Source organism: Podarcis gaigeae (genome assembly GCF_964106915.1).
Source record: "Podarcis gaigeae genome assembly, chromosome: 18".
Taxonomy (NCBI): domain Eukaryota; kingdom Metazoa; phylum Chordata; class Lepidosauria; order Squamata; family Lacertidae; genus Podarcis; species Podarcis gaigeae.
Window position 1 is genome coordinate 10,397,740 of NC_139696.1, and position 5,625 is coordinate 10,403,364.

General features: G+C 48.4%; 1 long non-coding RNA gene across 1 annotated transcript; it reads right to left on the reverse strand.

Annotated features, from left to right (window-relative positions):
• Nucleotides 1-325: 325 nt before the first annotated feature.
• LOC310835876 lies at nt 326-2,102 on the reverse strand. Its single transcript, XR_014559752.1, has 2 exons — nt 1,822-2,102; nt 326-1,188 (listed from the first exon to the last, which is right to left on the reverse strand). It is a non-coding gene; the product is annotated as an uncharacterized lncRNA (long non-coding RNA).
• Between the last annotated feature and the right edge of the window lie 3,523 nt (nt 2,103-5,625).

Genomic DNA, 5,625 nt, shown 5'->3' on the forward strand with positions numbered 1-5,625 from the left:
TTCAAATAGTTCGTATTTTTCTTCCAATCTTCTGTGAATCTCTGTTCCTGCAGGTTTCGAATCCTTCCTGTCATTTTGTCGAATTCTGCATAATCCATTATTTTCGTCTGCCATTCTTCTTTTGTCGGAATTTCTTCTTGCTTCCATTTCTGGGCTAACAATACTCTTGTCGCTGTTGTTGCGTATAAAAACAATTTAACATCTTGCCTGTTAATATCCTGTAATATAATACCAAGTAGAAATGCTTCTGGGTTTTTTTTAAAAAATGTATATTTCAACATCTTTTTCATCTCATTATATATCATTTCCCAGAAGTTATTTATTTTCTTACATTCCCACCACATGTGATAAAATCACACATACATTTCAATACACAATAAAAACTCTTTTTCTCTGACTTCCCACTTCCTTTCCCACGACGTTCCTCCGCTTCCGCTGCTCCCTATTTTCTGTCTCTCAAACCTTGACAAAACGACTGTAATCTTTAAACCCCTCTGTTGCTCATGGTTCGAATCCTGATCCCGTGTTTGTCATGTAATAATATTTCTTTAAATAATTCAAAAAAGGGTTTCCTCTCTTCCACAAAAACCTTATTTTAGCTGCTAACTTTGCCCATCTGGCATAATCCATAGCCTTCCTTATTCCTTCTTCTTTGGTGAGAATTTCTGCTTCTTCCCATTTTTGTGTGTGTAGAGAATCTTAGCTGCACTTGTAAACAACTTAATCGTCTTAATTGTCTTTTTGGGGTAACTTCTGTCCCTATAATCCCTAAAAGAAATGCTCCAGAGGTTGTTGTTTTTTTTGGTATAGTAAACGTCCTTTTTATCTCATCATATATCATCTCCCAAAATGCCCCCCGACGGTGCAGATAATCCCAGGCCACAAAAGGTCTCAGCTTCGTAGGTTCCTATGGAAATCAGAGCTTTGTACGCAATCCTGAGGACTACAACCTTGCATCGCTTTTAGGGAAATGATAATATAACTCAACAGTTGCTTTGGAGGCAGAAAGCTCTGGAGCCAATCCCCAGGACCCCCAGTTAGGGCCAAGAGAGACCCCTACGTGTAGCCCTCGGCTTTCTGCTCATGGGCAGAGGCACTCTTGCTTGCAATGGGCTCTGTCGCTCCCCAAGGGGCAAGCAGCTGTTGTTTTCTTGCAGTCCAGGTCTGCCTTGCAAACCTCCTTCATTCCTGCGTTTTGCCTCCACCCCAGGGAGAGGGGAGAGGCAGTTTCACTTGCAAATTTTCTGCTTCTTGTGAGACCCTATCCATTATTTTTTTTTAAAAGAACCAGCTCAAAAGCCCATCATGAGGCAGGTGCAGAGTGTTTCCAGCCTCCAAACACATGCCCTCCAACATTTATCTGGTGGAAATAGGGACGTGGGTGGCGCTGTGGGTTAAACCACAGAGCCTAGGACTTGCCGATCAGAAGGTCGGCGGTTCAAATCCCCGTGACGGTGTGAGCTCCCGTTGCTCGGTCCCTGCTCCTGCTAACCTAGCAGTTCGAAAGCACATCAAAGTGCAAGTAGATAAATAGGTACCGCTCCTGCGGGAAGGTAAACGGTGTTTCCGTTCGCTGCTCTGGTTTCACTAGTCATGCTGGCCACACAACCCGGAAGCTGTACGCCGGCTCCCTCGGCCAATAAAGCGAGATGAGCGCCGCAACCCCAGAGTCGGCCACGACTGGACCAAATGGTCAGGGGTCCCTTTACCTTAACAAAAAGTGCAACATTCTGGGATCAAATCAGAAACCGGGACCGGGCTTCTGCCAACCTAGGGATACTGGCAGGGCCTTCAAACAGAATGCACAAATTCTGCGCCCACCCAATATTATGGTTGCTGCACCCATAACAGCTTCAGGATCCAGCCGGTTGCGGAATAGATCAGAGGCAAGGAAACGGCAGCTGGCAGAAAGTCTCGTCTGGCCCTCTTAAAGGCAGAAGAGCCCTGCCAGGGAGAAGCAGTTGGCAACTACGCACACTTGCAGGCCTGGTTGCACAAGACGCTGGTTGTGCAATATCCAGAAATGGAGCAGGATGCAAAACTGGAGAGGAGACCTGCCCCCCCCCCCGCCAGTGTTTCTCCTCCAAAAGTCCTCTCCTAGGGGAGAGTTGCCAAGGGAGGGACCCCAAGCACTTATGAGCCCAAGGAAATTGCTGACGCCTCCCTCCCTCTCTCCCTCATTGGTTTCCTCCCCTCCCAGCCCACTGGACGATCCCCTTCCAGCCCAGCAAAACATGTTTTCCTCTGGAATCAGTCTGCTACGCAGGCCGGGAGACCGTCCCAGGTTTCCGAGAAAACTCTGGGGGCCTGGAATGGGCCTGACCTTCTTAAAAACCGCTGGAAGATCGCCTGAAAAAATGAGACCCTCGCTTGCTAGCTAGCTAGGCAGGCTGGCCTTCAAGAGATTGCCAAAGAAATCTGCCTTCTGTGTCTCTGTAGGAGCCTATAATTGTACAGCTGGAAGGGACCCTGAGGGCATCTCGTCCACCCCGCTGCAAGGCAGCACACTTTTGCCCAATGTGGGGTTCGAACCCGCAACCCATCCTTTGTCCTTATTTAAATCGCTTTTGATTTTGAGCCGTTGAGGACTAGAATCTGGCTTTAAGGGGAGGGCAGCCGCAGGTCCGTGCTGGAGTGTGTCTGTTTTTGCATGCAAAAAGGTCCCAGCCTCCCCAAACAGGAAAACCCTGGAGGGAAGTTTTTGGGAGTCCAGCCCTCGCCTGCAGCCTCCTCGGTTCACCCGAGGCGAGCGGGCAAATTGCAAGGCTGGATTATCTACATATATCCACACTGGCTCCACCCTGCTTATCTGCAGCTGTACTGGCCTCTCAGGGTAAACAAATATGTGTTGCAGACCACGTTTCTCTCTCTGTTTGTGTGTGTGCGCGCCTATTCCCCTGGAGTTAACCCAATAATTCTTAAAGGTAAAGGGACCCCTGACCATTAGGTCCATTCGTGGCCAACTCTGGAGTTGCGGTGCTCATCTGGGTCATGTGGCCAGCATGACTAAGCCGCTTCTGGCGAACCAGAGCAGCGCATGGAACCGCCGTTTACCTTCCCGCTGGAGCGGGACCTATTTATCTACTTGCACTTTGATGTGCTTTCAAACTGCTATGTTGGCAGGAGCAGGGACCGAGCAACGGGAGCTCACCCCGTTGTGGGGATTCGAACTGCCGACCTTCTGATCAGCAAGTCCTAGGCTCTGTGGTTTAACCCACAGCGTCACCCACATCCCCCAATAATTCTTACAGCATTCCTAAAAGATTCCCACCCACCCTCTCTCATAACACTAGACCGTGGACATGCAGTGAAGCTGAACACTGAGAGATTCACTTCTCCTCAACAGAGTTAAACTGCGGAACTCCCTCCCACTGCAGGCAACTTGGGACAGCTTTAAAAACGGATCGGACAAACACACGGAGGAGCAAAAGGCTTTTGATGACTACTAGCCACGAAGAATACCCCAAGTATTGTTTCTAAAGTTTTCTGCCGTTGCCGGACAATTTCGACATGAGCTTTTCCACCGTGGAGGCGCAGAATCCCCTTTGGATCAGCTGTGTGGGGTTCCAGGGAAGGGGGCGAAATTTGGGCGCAGTTTGCATTTAGAAACAGACCGACCTCGTTCCCAATTTCCCCAAATAGCGCGAGAACTGAAACACACAACTAGCCTTCGAAATCCGTGCCGCTTCTGAATTTTGCAAAGGAGGTCTCCAACCCCCCGAAAAGTGAACAGAAATGTGTAGATAATGAAAGGAACATACAAGACTGCATCCTTTGCTTGTTTAAAAAAAAAGCATCCTATTTTGGGAAAGTGTCTTCTAAAATATGTGTGTGTTTTACATAGAACTGCCCTTTTAAAAATGTGTATGTAGTGTGATTATATATTACATTCGCTATACAGATGTATACGTCGTATACACATTTTAAAATACAATATTTAACTGCAGGAGAGAGAAAGAGAGCAAGAGGAGTCATGAAAGTGTAAAGTTGGAGGGAACTCCAAAGGTCATCTAATCTAACCCCCCGCAATGCAGGAATCACAAAAAAAGAACCCCTGACTCTTTATAAGCAAACACACACAGCTCATAGACACATGTACACATCCCAGAGTCTGCACCTCTTCTCACCAACCCCAGGACTTGCCCCCCCATCCAGGACCGTGATGAGGCCCTACAAATCCTCCTATGGGACCTGCGTGACGACAGCATTACGTTTGTGTTTCTATAGGAGAGATAATAATGGCAGAAATGTGGCGGGAGATGCTCCTTGGAATTAAAAACCATTGCAACCTGGTGCAGAAAAGTGGCAAACTGAACTTTTGAGATTGGGGGGGGGGCTGAGGGAATGAGAAACTGAGCAGAACTGAAAGGGGCAGCTGCCTGCCTGAGGGCTCCGCTTGGCGGTGGAAGAGAAGCGCTCTGGGGAAGGGGCTGACCTACCCCATAAGTAAAAAGGAGAGAGGAGAGGAGAGAGGAAGTTTGAGGGGACTTGTGACAACCGCTGGCCAGGTGCGCAGGTGGGGTGAGGCAGGGGCCTTCTGAGTCGTTGGCCAGGCCCCCAGGCTCCCATGCCAAGGTCACACTGTTGGGGAGCCAGAGCTTTCGAAGACGCGGGAGGGATCCTGTCCTCAAGACTTGGCCCGGCTCCCAGAACCAGGCCAAACAAGCCATCAATCGTGAGGAACCTGGCAGCTCTGAGCACATGATCCGAGGAGGAAAACAGAACGTCCTGGAGGGAAACACCACAGCTTGCGGGGGGGAGGAGAAGAGGGACGCTAAGCTCCCTAGGCCGCTCGCTCCCCAGGCCTCCTCTGTGCTTTTTCCACACGCGCACCATGCGCACCCATGCGCTGTGCGAGAGCAAAAAGCGTCCCCTGACTTTGCAGTGACCTTTGTGGGAATTTCAGCAGGGTGAAAGTCACTCGGATTAGAGGAGCAGAAATTGCTGGCGTTTGCTTGCTGGTATGCGCGAGGCGCATGCCCCACCCCACACCCCTGGCAGGCCTGCCAAAGGGGGTGGGTTGGGGGGTGGAGCAGGGAGAAAAGACGCCCAGAAACAAGGCAGTGCTCCAAAGTTGTGCATTATTTTGTTTTTCAAGCATTGTGGGCGGGAGCAAACTGGCACCAATTATGGGAAGCGATTTGTCATCTCGTCCCACCTCTTTGCACCAATAGGAAGAAGAAGTTCTCTTCTTCCTCTTCAGGGTCAGAGTTAAGCACATTTGTCAACAGAATAATAATCACGTTTGTTTTTGCTTGGGTTTTCTTTTTTTGGGGGGTGAAGATTTTAAAACTCATTTCGTTGTATGAATAAAACAGAGAAGACCTAACAGCAGGAGAAAAATTAAAGAGAAACAAAACTATAAAACAGCCACGTTAAACAAGTAGAAATTAGGCTTAGAACTTTTTTTTTTCTTTTCCCAAAAAATTGATTTCCTGTATCCTAAGGGGATAAACTTTTGCTGAGATGCACTCAAACAGGGACTGGTTCTTCTCACTTGTGAAACAAGGTCACCCTGAAATGAAAAATTGGAATCACCATTACTACTCATAAAGAAAGAGCATTTTTGAAAACTTGATGGAACTGTTTAGAACTTTTACAGCTGTAGGAGAACTTTCAAAAGCA